Below are 18,933 nucleotides of genomic sequence, written 5' to 3'. Positions count from 1 at the left end.
CCTTACCAATTTGGATGCCTTTGATTTCCCTTTCTTGCCTTATGGCCCTGGCTAGGACTTCCAGTACAATGTTGAATAGAAGTGGTGATAGCGGAGTCATTTAATTTCTTGACTGTTGCTTCCATGGCTATAGATTGAGGATCCAAGCAAAATCAAATTATGACAACTTCAGTCTTCTCTCCATTCATCATGGTGTTGCTTATTGGTCCAGTTGTGAGAATATTTTTTTTTTTATTTAAATTTTGAGGTGTAATCTGTACTGAAGTCTATAGCCTTTGATCTTCATCACTAAGTGCTTGAAGACATCTTCACCTTCAGTAAGCTAGGTTGTACTACCTGCATATCACACATTGTTAATGAGTCTTCCACCACTCTTGATGCTGCATTTTTCATCATATAGTCCAGCTTCTTAGATTATTTGCTCAGCATGCAATATGGTGAAAAGATACAACCCTAATGTACAACCTTCCTGTTTTAAAACCATTCAGTATCCCCTTGTTCTGTTTGAATGACAGCCTCTTGGCATATGCTTAGGTTCCTTATGAGCACAATTAAGTGTTCTGGAATTCCCATTCTTTGCAATGTTATCCATACTTTGTTATGACACACACACTCAAATACCTTTGCATAGTCAATAACACACAGGTAAACATCTTTCTGATATTCTTTGCTTTCAGTCAAGATCCATCTGACATCAGCAATGCTGTTCCCTCATTCCATGTCCTCTTCTGAATGCAGCTTAAATTTCTGGAAGTCTCCTGTGAATATACTGCTACAGTCAATTTTTAATTAGCCTCGACAAGATTTTACTTTGGTGTAACAGTAATGATATTTTTTATAATTTCACCATTCTGTTGGATCACCTTTCCTTGGAATGGACACCCATAGGAATCTCTTCTATTTGGTTGGCCAGATAATCTGTCTTCCAAATTTCTTGGCATATATGAGTAAGCCCCTCCAGTGCTGCATCTATTTGTTGAAACATCTGAATGAGTATTCTGTCAATTTCTTGAGCTTTGTTTTTCCCCAGTTCCTTCAATGTAGCTTGGAGTTCTTCCTTTAATTACTCATCTGTCAGTTTGTCATACTCTGGTGGTTTGCATGTTGCTGTGAGGCTGGAAGCTATGCCACTAGTATTTCAAATACCAGCAGGGTCACCCATGGTGGACAAGTTTCAGAGGAGCTTCCAGACTATGACATATTGGGAAGAAGGACAGGGCTGTCCACTTACTAAATCTTCAACTGAAATTATCCCTTGAGGTCACCTTTTAGTTAAATTACAAATAGGCTCATAAAGTAAAGAATATCACCCATGAGTAATGAGCTTCTTTAAAAAAAATCATCTTTAGGAGACCAAATGGTCAAAAAATCACTCTAAAGAAAAGATGAAAAGGTAAGGGGACAGGGAAGTTAGAGTACTGGAAATGGTACAACTAGAATAGGATGAATGAGAATGATGACCAATTGGGGAAAATGTAACCAGTATCACTGAATAATTTGTGTAGAAATTGTTAAATGGAAACCTAATTTTCTGTTTAAACTTTTACTTTAAACACAGTAAAATATATAAAACATACACACACAAAGGGGAAAATAAGCATTTCATTGTATAATATTAAACTTTTTCAAAATCATACATAAGTTAAAGACTTTATATGTGAATATTCATAAAATTGCATCTCAATTTTTCCATTCTGATATTGAAATATGTTAAAATAATTAATTTAGCTTTTAAATATTTCAAAGATGCATATATTGACCTTTAGGCCTCAAGTGATGTTCATCACATTAACATCTTTTTGATAATAATTAGAGTTTTATTTGAAGATGGAATTTGGCATTCGTAGATCATACACGTTACTAACTAGAGGAGCATTTTTTGTAAGTATTTACATGCTCAAGGGTGGAAGTATTAGTTTAATCTGAAATACCAAACATGGTGATATGTGGTCAACATTGTATTTTAAGTTATTTTCTTATAGAATAGTATCATAATTTCACAAAGAAGTACGGAACTTAAATATGAATTCAAAGGTATGCAATAAAAGTCTGCAAATCTCTAATTTGGATGTGCAGGGAATTTATTGAGTCCTGTGAAGTCAAAATCTGTAAAATCAGTGTGTTACATGTTGTTGTTGTGTGCCTGCAAGTCAATTCCAACTCATAGTGACCCTATGTGACAGAGTACAACTGTACCATAAGGTCTCCTAGGCTGTAATCTTTATGGGTGCAGATTGTCAGTTCTTTTCTTCCATGGGGCAGCTAGTGGGTTTGAACCACCAACCTCTCAGTCAGCAGCAAAATGCTTAACTATTATGCCACCAGGGCTCCTTTTATGTTACATAGCCATAATGCCTTTGCACTGAGTATACAGTGATATTTTCTGTCATTACATAAAATAAGTATTTCAAAATCTGCTAACCTGCCACTCCATGTGTTGCACATGTTAGACATTAACTTATGTGATTTTTTCAAGCATCTCTTACATGTGACACATATAGGACTAAACGGCTGTGAGAGTCTTGATTCTGAAAGCCACAATTATAGGTTAGAGCCCGTTCTCCCTTTTTATTTGTGGTTAAGTTTTAATGTGGTCACAGTACATAGTCACATGATTTACAATCAGATGAATTAACTACTGACTTATGCCTCACATAAGCATTATAAATTCATATGCATACCTTCCAGATGCAGGGATAATGCAGAAACATTTTCGTAAAGGCTTATTCAGACCATTCCGAGTGGGGAGAAACCAAAGCAAAAACAGGTTTTACATATGGCATCCATAGTTGTAACATTATTTTGCAAAAAATGCTCAGATGAAGCCAGGAAGTCCTGGACAAAGACACACACACACACACACACGTACACACACACGTACACACACACATGCAGGGAAATACTATTTATAGCTAGGGCTGTCAAATTTAGAGTAAACCTTTTTGCCTCTAACCACATTTGCTGCAGAATTCTGACTAATTGTAGACTACTTCTGCTTTGGATAGAAACATCTGCACTGTGGCACACCCTGTAATTATACGGGAAGGGATCACTCATGATTCTGTTGATACTGTATTATAGCTAAAATCTTTAGATAGAAATAGGATGATTGTATTGCTTCAATCTACGGGACAAAATGTGAAACTTTTAAGGAAGTAGAATTGTCCACAGGATAAACCATGCAAGAGTTTTATGATAATGTTTTGTACTTTTTCTCACTGCTTAGAGAGATCTTTTAAATGAAATGAGGGAGAGTGAGATCTCGAGTCAGGATTATTCCTTCCAGCACATGGTTGAAATTAGTCATAATTGCCACCATCCTAGTTCAAGTTATTATCACCTCTTAAATTGAAAAAATTTTTAGTGCAAAAGCCTCCTAACCAGGCTGCACTGAGACTCCTCATTCTTCAGTCTATACTGAACTCTAACCATTGGGGTCATCTTCCCAAATCTCTTTCTCTATCATGTTATACATCCTCTCTGAAACTTCAATGACTCCCCACTCCTAATCAAACAGAGGCAGGTTCCTGCCTTCCAAGAGCCTGGAAAGCAGCTCCCAAACTTTTCTTCTAGTCTTACACCTTCTTATGGTGTTACATCAATAAATTGAGGGGGGGAATAAATCAATCACACACACACACTCCAAACCAGTAGCCACAGAGTTCATTCCAATTCTTGTCAACCTTATGTGTGTCAGAGTAGAACTGTATTGCCTAGGGTTTGCAATGGCTGATGTTTCAGAAATAAATTGCGAGATCTGTCTTCCAAGACATTTCTGGATGGACTCTTACCCCCAATATTTCAGTTTACAGCCTAGAGTGTTAACTGTACCACTCAGGAACACATCAGTATAATATTTGAAAATTCTTGAGGATTCAAGCATTCAGATCATCCAAATTTGATGTCCAGTTGCATTACTTAACATCCCTGTGACCAGAACTAAGTGAGTTAACAACTACGTAGCTCGATATCTTCTTAACCTGTAAAGTGAGTCTAATAATGGCACCTAAATTCTGAGGGTTTTCTGTGTGAAAATTATATGTAAAATACTTAGTAAGTATTTTACATATGTAAATACATAGTAAACACTCAAAAATTGACAGCTTTTGCATTGCTGTTTTTGTTCATCAGAGGAAATTCATTAGGCATCCTTTGGTTGAATTTTTCCCTCAGGAGTGTATTGTCCAAAAAACTGTTTTAAATAAGTAAATATATATATATATATATATATAAAATTTCATAATTTTTGACTGATCTTGCTGTCTAATATCTACTTGTAACATTTTTTTTTCAATGTCCCCCTACCTAGCTCTTGAAGGAACTCAGTGTCCTTTGCCTGTGTGAGCATTATCCTAACCATCTTTCAGGCTCGTTCAGTCCCCACTCATATGGTGAAACCTCCATTGACCATACCACCAAAGCCTGATACAAAGGCTCCCTGTTCTGAACCTTCACCAAAGTTTACCATCTTACCTAGTCATTCACGTCCCCTCTTATTGTCTTACTTTGCTATCTTTGCATACAGATATGCCTTGACTCCACAACAAGCTATAAAATTTATAAGGATGAGAACTAAACCTCTCACATTTTATATTTCTTACACTTGAAATTGTAGGTTATATGAAGTGTTAGTTGATTGATCTAAGTAGCTTCTGACTTTTATGAGTAAGGTGTTTTTTTATCCTTAGAAAAATCTGCTATGAAAAAAAAAATTACTTAAATTGCAATAATCTTTTACCAAAATTAGGAACTCTGGTGACAGTAAGTGCCTAACTGAAAGGTCAGTGGTTTGAACTGACCAGCCTTTCTGTAGGAGAAGGATGAGGCAATCTGCTTCATAAAGATTTACAGTCTTGGACACCTTATGGGGTTGCTGAGTCAGAATCTACTCATTTGCAGTGAGTGCTTTTGTTGGTTTGTTTTACTAAAATATTGATATTTTATAAATTATATATTTAAAATGACAATACATTTTCAGTGATATCATGTTATAAAGATAAATCAATAAGTGTATGTATGTGACATTGGTTGCAAAAAAAATAATAATATATGTCCAAAAGAAACAAACATATATATAATATGTGGGCATCATAGTGTAGCTATTCTTTGAAAAATGATTTAATTTTATAAATTGTGATCAATGACAGTAATTATTTGTTTTCTGAATTTTTTTATTTTAAAATCAAAATCTCTATTAGATGAAAATATTTGCATGCTTGAAAATATGTAACTGGAATTTTCTGTCTAGTTACTATGATAGATACACAGAATGCTAGTGATTACTGCTGCAAGAACCAGGCCCAAAGTTATGGGTTTAATCTCTTTATGGTCTGGTTAGCGTTGTTCTGCTTTGAAGCTGCAGACTGTCCTCTTTGACATAGTTGGCTCACTCACAAATCTGTGGTCATTCTGAGGAGTGACCAACCGACAGTGAGTCAGCTGTGTTGTCTTTGTGTTCAAAGGGTATTAGTGGAGAGTTAATTGCAAAAGACTTCACAAACTAAAGATAAGGTATCTGGCACTTAAGATTTGAGAGGTTAATCTTGCTGTAACTGAAGGAAGGCCCATAACCAGAAAGGGGCAGATGGAAAGACTCACTGGAATACAATGGAAGAAATTTATAAAGAATCAAGGAATTGATCAAATATGGAATCGAACAGGAACATTATGAGAGGAAATAAATAATAAGAAAATGATATATGAAGAGATATAAGTATAGGGAAGGATTTTGAAAGAAGGGAAGCTAAAAAACAAAAGTGTTAGGAAGAAGGGGACTGCAATAACAGCTACAAGTTTCAAGACTGGGAGAAATCTCTTTCTAAGGAGATGAGGAGTAATGTATTCATATATTTATTCCAAAAATTAAACTTACAGTGTGAATAGTAAATACATGATCTGTATCCCATCACTTGCCTGTCAGTTTGTTTGCTGTGGCGTGGTGCCTTGTATGTTGCTGGGATGATGGAAGCCATGCCACTGGTATTTCCTATAACAGCAGAGTTACCCAGGTGGACAGGTTTCAGTGAAGTTCCAGACAAAGACCAACTAGAAAAACTTCTATTTGAGTTTACTTCTGAAAAATTGGCCACTGACAACCTTATGAATAACAGTGGAAAATTGTCTGATCTAGTGCTAGAGGGTGAGCTCCTCAGGTTGAAAGGCACTCAGAATACACTGAGGAAAAGTTGCCTGCTCAAAAGAGAGTCAACCTTAGTGATGTAGGTGGAATAAAACTTTCAGGACATTCATTTGCTGATGTGACATGACTCAAAATGAGAAGAAACAGCTTCAAACACCCATTAATAATCTGGATGTTGAGTGTCTGAAGTATGAATCTAGGAAAATTGGAAGTGGTCAAAAATGAAATGGAACACATACAGATGTATATTCGAGGCATTGAAACAATAATAAAAAAAAACCACTGCCATCAAGTCAATTCCAACTCATAGCTACCCCCAAGGCTATAAGTCTTTATAGAAGCAGACTGCTTCATTTTCCTTCCACAGCTGATGCAAACCACTAAACTTTTGGTTAGCAGCTCAATGCTTTAAATACAGTACCATCAGAGCTCCTGACTCTAGGCATTAGGAACCTGAAATACCCTACTATTGGCCATTTAAGTCAGATAGTCATATGATCTACAATTCCAGGAATGACAAACTGAAGAGAAATGGCATTGCATTCATCTCAAAAAGAACATTTAAGATCTCTTCTGAAGAAGAATGCTGTTGGTGGTAGGTTAATATCCATATGCATACAAGAAAGATAATTACTGAAATTTACACACCAACCACTAATGCCAAAGATAAAGAAATTAAAGATTTTTACCAACTTCTACAGTCTGAAATTGATCTCACATGCAATCAAGATACATTTATAATTACTGGTGATTGGAATGAGAAAGCTGGAAACAAAGAAGCATTCATAGTAAGAAAATATGGCCTTGGTGATAGAAACAACATGAGGGATTGCATGATAGAATTTTGCAAGACCAATGACTTATTCATTGCTAATACCTATTTTCAACACATAAACAGTGACTATACACATTGACCTCACCAGATCGAGTACACAGAAATCAAATCGACTGCATCTGTTGAAAGAGACAATAGAGAAGCTCAATAGCATCACTCAGATCAAGGTCAAAGGATTACTGCACAAAGCACCATCAATTGCTCATATCAAAGTTGAAGTCAAAACTGAGGAATATTAAAACAGGTCCATGAGAGCCAAAGTACATTGAGTATATCCCACTTTAATTTAGAGACCATCTCAAGAATTGATGATGCACTGAATTTGACACACTGAATCTTACTGAAGATAATTCAAAAATGGTTGAAGCAGTGTATTGACAGAGAACTTCCAAAAATGCAAGCTGGATTCAGAAGAGGACATAGAATGAAGGATATCATTGTTGATGTCAGATGGATCTTGGCTGTAAGCAAGGAGTACTAGAAACATGTTTACTTGTGTTTTAGTGACTGTTCAAAATCATTCAATTGTGGGGATCATAATAAATTATGGATAACATTAAGAAGAATGTGAATTCCAGAATACTTAATTGTACACATGTAAAACCTTTACATAGACCAGGAGGCTGCCATTTTACGAGAAGAAGGAGGCATTACATGGTTTATAATCAGGTAAGGTGTGTGTCAGGGTTGTATCCTTTCACCATACTCATTCACCCTGTATGCAGAGCAAATAATCCAAAAAGATGAACTATGGTGTTAGGATTGGGGGAAGACTCAGTAACAACCTGTGATATGCAGATGACACCACCTTTTATAGGTTGTGGTACTTGAAAGCATCTAAAAATAACATGATCTATCTCCATTAAGATAAATTGCTAACAAGTCACAGTTGCAATGAATTAAATTTCAATCTCTTTTATATATATATATATATATATATATATATATATGCTTTAACAATTAGTGAGCACCACTTCTATGCCTGACATTTTTCTAGAAGTCCTGAATCCTACCTTCCATGAGACTGTAGGGGTGAAGTGGGCAGAGAATTACTAACACTATTAAAGTACAGGGTTAGAATCACAGTAGTTTGTATGCAGAGGGTTACACATGAGAACTCTCTCCCTTATTCTAGGATTAATCAAGAAAATCTTCTCAAACGATATGACACTTAAACTGAACAATGAGGCTTTAAAATGTGGTTATAGTACTAAAATCCATCATGGCAAAACCAGAAACCCACTGCCATCAGTGATTCCAACTCATAAAGACCCCCATTGGGTTTCCAAGGCTGTAAATCTTTATTGAAGTAGATTGCTTCATCTTCCTCCTGCAGAGCAGCTGGTGGGTTTGAACCACCAACCTTCTAGTTAGCATCCAAATGCCTTGCCTGCTATGCCACCAGAGCTCCTTATCATGACAATTAGCACCCATTTAATCCATTTATTTTCTTAGTAAATGAAAGGTCTCTAGGAGCTGTGGTGACACAGCAAAGGCAGACTAATGGTTAAAGACCTCAGCTGCTAACCAAAAGTCCAGTAGTTTGAATGTACCAGTAGCCCCCCAGGAGGGAGATGTGGAAGTTTGCTTCCAAAAATATTTACAGCTTTCGAAATCCTATGAAGCAGTTCTACTCTATTCTATAGGGTCACTATGAATTAGTATCAAGTTCAGGAGAATAGATTTTTGGATTTATGAAGGGTCTGATGTCCCTGAGAGACACAAATTGTTGGTGCTTAACTACTGTTTTAGTTCTTTAACCCAAAAACCAAACTCACTGCCATCAAATCAATTCTGACTTATAGCAGCACCCTTTGGATTTCTAAGGCAGTAAATCTTTATGGAAGTAGATTGCACAGTCTTCCTTCTGCAGAGTGGTTGCAGAACCGCTAACGTTCTGCTTAGTGGTCAAATGTCTTAGGCACTATGCCACCAGAGCTCCTTTCTTAGTTCTCTAGTGCTGCTATAACAGAAATACCACAAGTAGGTAGCTATAACCAATAGAAGTTTATTTTCTCACAGTTTAAGAGGCTAAAAGTTCAATTTTAGGGCACTAGATCTAGGGGAAGGCTTTCTCTCTCTGTCAGCTCTGGGGCATGTCCTTATTCCTTGGCTCCTTGGTGATCTTCATGTGATATGGTGTCTATTTTCTCCCATCTCTTCTCGCTTAATCTACTCCTTTTATATGACAAAAGAAATTGACTCAAACCACACCCTATTATAACACTGCCTCATTAACAAATAAAACCCATTCTCAAATAAGATTATAGCACAGGTACAGGGGGTAGGATTTACAACACATATTCTGGGAGGACACACTTTAATCCACAACAACTACTAATCTAAATGTTAGCATCTTGAACCCACCCAGTGGTACCACAGATGAAAGGCCTGGTGATCTGCTTCTGTAAAGTTTACAGCTGAGAAAACCCTATGGAACAGTTAGACTCTATAACACTTGGATCAGCTTGAGTAACACTTGACCTTATTTCAATGGGTTTAGTTTTGGTTTTGAAAAAAGGTCTAAGAGTCCCTGAGTGGCAGAAATAATTAAGTTCAAGGCTACTAACCAAAAAGTTGGTGGTTCAAATCCATAACAGGCACCTCTGAAGAAAAGCCTGACAGTATACTTGTGAAAGGTCACAGCTATTGAAAACTTTGTACATAGTTCTAGTCTGAAATACATAGGGTTGCCAGAGTTGGAATTGACTTGATAGTAACTGATTTTGTTTTGGTTTTCTCTGGAGGGTCTGGAAACCTTTTAGAGTTGTACAATCTAACCTAAAATTTCCAGTCTAGTGCAGACAACCAGTGTGATCAAATGAACAGCGATAGTTTTCACATTATTTTCAAACTTAATAGAGCATTCCTACTAAAAAATTGTATTGATACAGGAAAATACCTTGGCTGATTAAAATTACCATAGATAAATTTCAGATCATTTGAAAGACAGGTAAGGTATGGTTGAGATTACTGTATTACCTACTATAATGCATGTTAATTTTATAGTTCACATTTAACTCTAATGATACTCCTAATATGTTTATAGATAAACTCATTGAAGTCTATGCACATTTCTCTAAGAGATTATTGAAATTTCATATAATGTGTTATGTTGTATCACAATATACCATTAATAAACTTTCAGATAACGTTTGTTGTTGTTGTTAGGTGCCACTGAGTCAACTCTGAATCATCGTGACCCTATGCACAACAGAACGAAACACCGCTCAATCCTGCGTCATCCTCACCATCAATGCTGTGCTTGAACCCGTTGTTGCAGCCACTGTATCAGTGCATCTCATCGAGGGTCTTCCCCTTTTTCACTGACCCTCCACTTTACCGAGCACGATATCCTTCTCCAGGGAATGGTCCCTTCTGACAACATGACCAAAGTACATGAGGCAAAGTCTAGTCATTTTCCCTTCTAAGGAGCATTCTGGCCATGCCTCTTCCATGACAAATGTGTTCATTCTTCTAGCAGATTTATTCTTCTGTTATTCCTGTGTTGTTGTTGTTATGTGCTGCTGAGTTGGACCCACCTCATAGCCACCCCTCCTTGGGTTTCTGAGGTGGTAACACTGCTGAAGTAGATTGCCCCATCATCCTTCCGAGGAATGGCTGGTGGGTTTGAACCACCAGCCTTCTGGTTAGCAGTCAAGTGCCTTATGCACTATGCCACCAGAGCTTGCCTTTAAATTGGCTCTGACTCATAGCGTCCTTTTGTATAACAGAGTAAAATTTCTCCCAGTTCTTTGCCATCTTCCAGCACTAGATCAGACAATATTTTGTTGTGGTCCATAAGGTTTTCATTGGGATATTTTCAGAACTAGATTGTCAGGCCTTTCTTCTTAATCTGTCTTAGTCTGAAAGTTCTGCTGAAACCTGTCCACAATGGGTGACTCTACTGGTGTTTGAAATACCAGTAGTGTAGCTTCCAGCATCATAGTAATACACAAACCACCACAGTATGACAAATTGTTAGATGATAGAAAATATTTTGTCTTAAAACTTGAAATTATTTTGAACTAAATGCTTCATGATACTATAAAATTTAAAAAAATCTATCATTGCATATTGTTTTCAAAAGAAAAAAATCCTTTCGCTCTTTGTATACAAATATTGCTGTGCATTTATAAACCCATAAACTAGATGAAAACACACATAATAGCACAGAGAAAAAGTTTATATTATTAAAGTTTAAGGATGTCATTAAATATATGATCTTGGGTCTTTGGCATAGTAAATGTACAAGCCATATTTTATTACTCAGCAACTACATATGAGATTTCCACTAACAGAAGAATTTTTCTAGAGTTTAAAAAATTACTCCAAAACACTATTTAATTATTCAAAGAATTTTTACAAAAATCAAGAAGAGTTACATGTAGGGTATTAAACAATGAGGCAAAATAATTCTACATATTTACTTACGGAAAAGTTTTCTTTTCCTGCTGATTCTAATACATTTTTTTGGAGGTAGGTATCTTGTTCAAATAGGAGTTTCTGGGTGGCACAGAGAGATAAGCTCTTGACTACTTATTGAATGATTGGCAGTTTGAACCCACCAAAGGCACCTTGGAAGAAAGACCTGGAGATCTGTTTCCAAAAGGCAACAGCCTAGGAAACTGTATGGAGCACAGTTCTACGCTGACATGCATAATGTAGTTATGAGTAGGAATTGAGTTGATAGCAATGGGGATTTGTTCAAATATAAACTTTCTAGGCTTGTGGATAAAACTGATGGGTTATCAAATGTATCTGTACTAATGAGGTAGATCTTAAATGATTGAAGTTTTTATTGAATTCACATAGAATTAGGAAGTTTAAGAAATTGGAATTCCTTTAAATGCCTCTTTTAAGGGGAAATATGTATGTAAATAGTCACAACAGGTATAAAACGATATAAAAATAGCATCATTGATAGAAATCTAAGCATAGATTTGAAGTTGAAGTTAGTATTAAAATGCTTAATGCATCCCAAAATTTGTTATAATTTATTACTCAAAAAGGAAAAGAAAATAAATGTTGGCAAACTTTGAAGGAGTATTTAAAAAGCTCTTAGGTTGTGAGATTAATTTGATCAGCTTGTCTGAATGATGTACTGCTAAATAAAGACAATCAGCATTTGATCTTACCTTTTGTCATTTTGAAGTAAAAAATTATGTTTCAAAAAGTCAGTATGCCTTATTCTACACATTCCAGTGGGCTGGTATTACTTAATACATTAACTAACTAACTGTTGAAAGGACTGGAAAGTTTTATTTTGCACAAGTTTTTCTTTTTATTTCTTCTGTAATTGCTCTTTGCTAAAACTACTCCTTAAAGCTTTGTAAAGTGTGTTTGAACAGGTTGAACTCTATTATACTTCATCACTTCCCTTAAACAAGTAAGCTAATGATGCCCTTTCCTTGCAAAATGTTTGTTGAGACATTCACATTTGTTGCTTAGCAACTACTCAAACTTGTTAAAAGTATGTGTCTATCACCATGCACTTGAAGTGTACTTGATGTTATAATTGGTATCAAACACAGATGGACGTGAGTGTCATCATTTCTTTAGGAAGCCCATAAGGGAGGCATAGTTCTGTGTTTATAATGGTTTTTGAAGATCTTTATATTGTTTCAGTGGAAGAGGGTTACTTGAGCCAGAACACATTCCATAGCAAAATATGCAAGAAATCAACTCCCCATTGAGTTTTGTGTTCGTAAGATTCTTTTTCTTTGTAATTTGGGTCTTTGTAAAATATTTCCAACTGATTTAAGCTCTGAGTATGTAAGATTTAAAGTATGTTCTCAGAGTATAGCAAAATGAATTGTAAAAGCACCTTGGATTCTATTTACAAGTTAAACGCTTTGAGAGAAATTCCCAAATGACTATTGGGACTAGAGAAATAAGCATGGAAAACCTGAAGTAGCCTCTTATCTCTGTAAAGATACTGAGGAAGAAAAAAGAGATATAAGAAGCAAAATATGCTATCAGCATAACATCTGGATTGGGAATTCGGACCCAAATATCACAGTAGTATTCCAAGAGATTTAAATCCAGAAGACATACCAACCACACACCTTTGTAAAGTGTGTTTAAATACGTACATATTCTGCCCTTCCTCTACAGTCACAAGAAGCTGGCCCATACATCCACCAAAGACAAACTGGAGTTAGCAAGGAAAAATATCAACAAAAAAGTTAAAATTGTAACTAAAGAGAAGTGCCAAACTCAACAAAAAGAAGAATTAGCAACCGAAAAGAGTTACTAGTGAAACAGACAAAAATTTTAAAATTGTTGTTTAATGCATTTGACTTGAGAGTATATTACATTTATTAAAAAATAAACTACTATGAAAAAGAAAAAGACATAAAAAATTTAAAAATATGGGGTGGGAAATGCCACTGATTGACTTTCTCAATTCTTTTCCAACCTTTTTGTAACATACCCTATTATATCCAGAGACTGTAAAACAAAAATCTGTATTTTTCAAACTCCTTGGGTTCTGTGAGGAAACTAGCTAGCTTCTTCAAAGAAGAAACAATGTGTGATATTTGAAAAAAAGAAGTGAACATGCTGAGGTGGGCATCACACTTTAGCTGTTTTTCTTATATCTGTTGGCAAGTACAGTCAAGGAGAGGCATTTGGCTTTTCTGCTGCAGCTCTAGTGGAGGTCCAAGTGTCCATTCTTTGGAGCCCTGGGCATTCAAAAGCAGCATGTAACATGTGTTTAATGGTGCATGTCAGGACTATGGCTGCACGGTCTTGTAACCAAGAGAATATCATGGCACCTTAACCCTGGATTGTGAGATTTGGGACCTGGAACAAGTCATTATGGTGGCAAATATCTCATCCTGGGAAATGCAGCAAGCAGTCCCTTTGCCTGCTCAGTTCTACTATGTTATTGTGGGAGTTGTTCCTGGATTTTCCAATTAAAGTCCATTAATTTTGATCTTTATATGATTTTATAAGCATCTATTTATTTTTTCTTTCCAAGCTAATAGAGAGCAACTGAATCCTGATTAATATATAAACAACTCACTGCTGTGGAGTTGGATCTGGCTCATATCAACCCCTCCTTGTGTTTCTGAGGTGTTGTTAGTATGGAAGTGGATTGCCCAATCTTCCTTCTGAGGAGTGGCTGGTGGGTTTTAACCACCAGCTTTCTGGTTAGCAGTCAAATGACTTAGGCACTATGCTACCAGAGCTCCTGATTAATATACGTGGTCATACAAACAACTTCATGTATATAGGCTGAAGATAAAATAGATGTATTTGAAGACTGACTTAATGAGCTGGAAGATGAAGCTAAAATAATCTCTAAAATTTAATTCAAAAATACCTGTAGATAGAAACATGAAAGAAAAGCTGAAATGTGAAAGACAAATTCCTTCAAATAAGTTAAGTCCTCAAAAGTAAGATCAAATCAAGTGTCCTACTATTTGCTTGGTAGGAAAAAGATAAGACAGAGAAAATGCAGGGAAAGACATAAAAAAAAAGACATAAAAGAACATAAATTCCTAAAGTTGAAACAAAATTGTTTAGTTTTAAAGAGTCTACAGCAAGTTGAGTACACACACACATACTTGTTCTGTCCAAATGAGCTGATTTTATCTCAGAGCACTCCCATGTGATAGAGCAGAATCATCTCATAGGGTTATCTTGGCTATACTCTACAGAAACATATAGCCTGGGTTGTCTCCCATGGAGCTGCTAGGTGAGATGGGCTCAAACACCAGTCTTTCAGTTAACAGCTGAACACTTTCCTGCACCACAAAGGCTTTTTAGTCAGGCATATATATATATATATATATATATATAGAGAGAGAGAGAGAGCAGGGGAAAGGAGAGAAAAGCCAGGGTGACCAGGACAGAGCAAGGAAGCAGTGGCAGGGATCCAGGTAAGGGGAGGGTAGAGAGGTTTCGAACAGCTAAAGGAGACAAATTGTCTATCTGTTTGTCGTACTGCGGTGGTGTGTTGCTGTGAGGCTTGAGGCTGTGCCACCAGTGTTTCAAACCCAGCAGGCTTGCACATGGTGCACAGGTTTCAGCACAGCTTGTAGACTGAGACAGACTAGGAAGAAGGAAGAGGCCATCCACTTCTCAAAGGACTGGCCAGGAAAAACCTTATGAATAGCAGAGAAACACTGTCTGATACAATACTCTGCAACTTTATGAATAGCCTGGAAACATTGTCCGATACAGTGCAGGAGGATGAGCAACTCAGTAGGAAGGCTCTCAAAATAAGAGTGGGAAAGAGCTGCATCATCAGAGTAGAAACAACCTTACTAAAATGGATAAAGTAAAGCTTTCAAGACCTCCATTGGCTGACACAGCATGACTCAAATTGAGGAAAAACAGCCGCAAACATCCATTAATAATCAGAACGTGGACTGTATGAAGTATGAATCTAGGAAAACTGGAAGTTGTCAAAAATGAAATGAACACATAAATATTGATATCCTAGGCATTAATGAGCTGAAATGGACGTTTTTGGCCATTTTGAATCAGACAACCATATGATCTACTATGCCAGGAATGACAAATTGAAGAGGAATGGTGTGGCATCATCATCCCAAAGAATGTTTCAAGATCTGTTCTGAAGTATGATGCTGTCAGTGACAGAACAATATCCATATGCCTGCAAGGAAGATCAGCTAATATTATTATGATTAAAATTTACACACCAACAACTAAAGCCAAAGATGAGGAAATTAAAGGTTTTTACTAACTTCTGCAGTCTGAAATCGACAGAATATGCTAATAATAAGATGTGTTAATTATCACTGGTGATTGGAATGCAAAAGTTGGAACAAAGAAGAATCACCAATAACTGGAAAATATGGACTTGGTGATAGAAATAACACTGGAGATTGCATGATAGAATTTTGTAAGACCAATGACTTATTCATTGCAAATACTTTTTTCAACGACACCAAAGATGGCTACACACATGGACTTCACCAGATGGAGAACACAGGAATCAGATTGATTATATCTGTGGCAAAAGGTGATGGAGAAGCTCAATATCTTCAGCCAAAACATGGCAAGGACCTGACTGTGGAACAGACCATGAACTGCTCATATGCAAGTTCACATTGAAGCTGAAAACATATAAAAGAAGTCCACGAGAGCCAAAATATGACCTTGATCCCTCCAGATTTAGAGACCATCCAAAGAATATATTTCATACATTGAACACCAATGACCAAAAACCAGAATAATTGTGAGATGACATCAAGAACATCATCCATGATGAAAGCAAGAGGTCATTAAAAGGACAGGAAAGGAAGAAAAGACCAAAGGGGATGTCAGAGCAGACTCTGAAACTTGCCATTGAATGGAAAGTAGTTAAAGTAAATGGGAGAATCAACAGGATAAAAGAGCTGAACAGAAGATTTCAAAGAGCAGCTTAAGAAGGAAAAGTCAATTATTATAATGAAATGTGCCAAGAGTTGGAGTTAGAAGATCAAAAGGGAAGAATATGCTCAGCATTTCTCAAGCTGAGAGAACTGAGGAAAAAAAAATTAAGCCTTAAATTGCAATACTGAACGATTCCATGGGTAATATGTTGAATGATACAGGAAAAAAAAATCAAAAGAAAATGGATGGAATACACAAGGTCACTGTACCAAAAAGAATTGGTAGATGATCATCCACTTCAGGAGGTGGCATATGATCAAGAAGCAATGGTATTGAAAGAAGAATTCAAAGCTGCACTGAAGGTATTGTTGAAACACAAGGCTCCAAGTATTGATAGAATACCCCTTGAGATGTTTCAGCAAACAGATGCTGTGCTGGAGGCACTCACTTGGTTATGCCAAGAGATTTGGAAAACAGCTACCTGGCCAAAGGACTGGAGGAGATTCGTATTTGTACCCATTCCAAAGAAAGGTGATCCCAAAGAATGTGGAAGTTATCGAACAATATTGATATCACATGCAAGTAAAACCTAACTGAAGATAATTTGATAACAGTTGCAGCAGTATATTGACAGAGAACTTCCAGAAATGTAAGCTGCATTCAGAAGGGGATGTGGAGTGAAGGACATCAAAGATGATGTCAGATGGATCTTGGCTCAAAGCAAAGAATACCACTAAGTTGTTTACTTGTGTTTTATTGACTATGAAAGGCATTCCATTTTGTGGATCCTAACAAATTTTGTATGTTTCTGAGAAGAATGGAAATTCCAGAACACTTAATTGTACTCATGAAGAACCTGTACATAGACCAGGAGACTGTTGTTTGAACAGAACAGGGGGTACTGATTGGTTTAAAATCAGGAAGGGAGTGTGTCAGGATTATATCCTTTCACTATACTTATTCAATTAGTATGCTGAGCAAATAATCCTAGAAGCTGGACTATATGAAGAAGAATGTGGCATGAGGACTGGAGGAAGGCATATTCACAACCTGTGATACGCAAATGACACAACTTTGCTTGCTGAAAGTGAGGATGACTTAGAGCACTTACTGATGAAAATTAAAGACTACAGTCTACAGTATGGATTACACCTTAATATAAAGAAAACTAAAATCCTCACAATTGGACCAAAAGGCAGCATCACAATAGATGGAGAAAAGATTGAAGTTGTCAAAGACTTCACATTATTTGGTTCTATAATCACCACCAATGGAAGCGGCAGTCAAGACATCAAAAGACATATTTCATTGGGCAAATCTATTGCAAAAGACCTTTTTCAAGTGCTGAAGAGCAAAGATATCTCCTAGAAAACTAAGATGCACCTAACCCAAGCTTTGGTGTTTTCAGTTGCCTCCTATGCATGTGAGCTGGACAATGAATAAGGCAGATTGAAGAAGAATTGATGCTTTTGAGTTGTGGTGATGTCAAAGAATACTGAAAATACCATGGACTGCTAAAAGAACTAACAAATCTGTCTTGGAAGAAGTGCAGCCAGAATGTTCCTTGGAAGCAAGAATGGCCAGACTTCGTCTCACCTACTTTGGTCATGATGTCAGAAGGGACCATTCTCTGGAGAAGGATGCCATGCTTGGTAAGGGGGAGAGTCAACAAAAGAGGGGAAGACCCTCAACAAGATGGATTGACACAGTGGCTGCAGCAGTGGGCTCAGGCATAGTAAACATTGAGATGTTGGTACAGGACCGGGTGTTGTTTCATTCTCTTGTACAAAATAAGGTCACTATGAGTTGCAGATGATTCAATGGCACATAACAGCAACAAATATACATAAATATAAATATAAATATATATAAGAGCTCTGGTAGCATAGTGCCTAAGGCACTTGACTGCTAACCAGAAGGCTGGTGGTTCAAACCCACCAGCCACTCCTTGGAAGGAAGAATGGGCAATCTACTTCCGTAATGATACTGCCTTGGAAACCCAAGGAGGGTCGCTATGAGTCGGGTATGACTCAACAGCACATAACAACAACAACTATATATATATGCATGCATGTGTGTGTGTGTGTGTGTGTGCGCATGTGTATATATATATATATACATATATATATGTATATATATAACACAAACGCAACCATTGCCATGGTGTTGGATTGGACTCATAGCGACCCCTCCTTGGGTTTCTGAGGTGGTATCACTACCGAAGTAGATTGCTCAACCTTCCTTCTGGGGAGTGGCTATTGGGTTTGAACCACCAGCCTTCTGGTTAGCAGTCAAATGCCTTACGCACTATGTCACCAGTGATATATATACACACACATATACATACATATCAAAAAACCCAAACTCAATACTGTCGAATTGGATCCAACTCATAACGACTCCTTCTTGGGTTTCCGAGACAGTATCACTACAGAAATAGATTGCACAACCATCCTTCTGAGGAGTGGCTGGTGGGTTTGAACCACCAACCTTCTGGTTAGCAGTCAAATGCCTTAGACACTATGCCACCAGAGCTCACATACATACATACATATATATACATACATATACATACATATATATATAATATATACACACACACACATAT

This window comes from Orycteropus afer, unplaced genomic scaffold (genome assembly GCF_000298275.1).
Source record: "Orycteropus afer afer isolate SDZICR_OR568_19922 unplaced genomic scaffold, OryAfe1.0 scaffold00172, whole genome shotgun sequence".
NCBI lineage: Eukaryota > Metazoa > Chordata > Mammalia > Tubulidentata > Orycteropodidae > Orycteropus > Orycteropus afer.
This window is presented reverse-complemented; position numbering follows the sequence as displayed.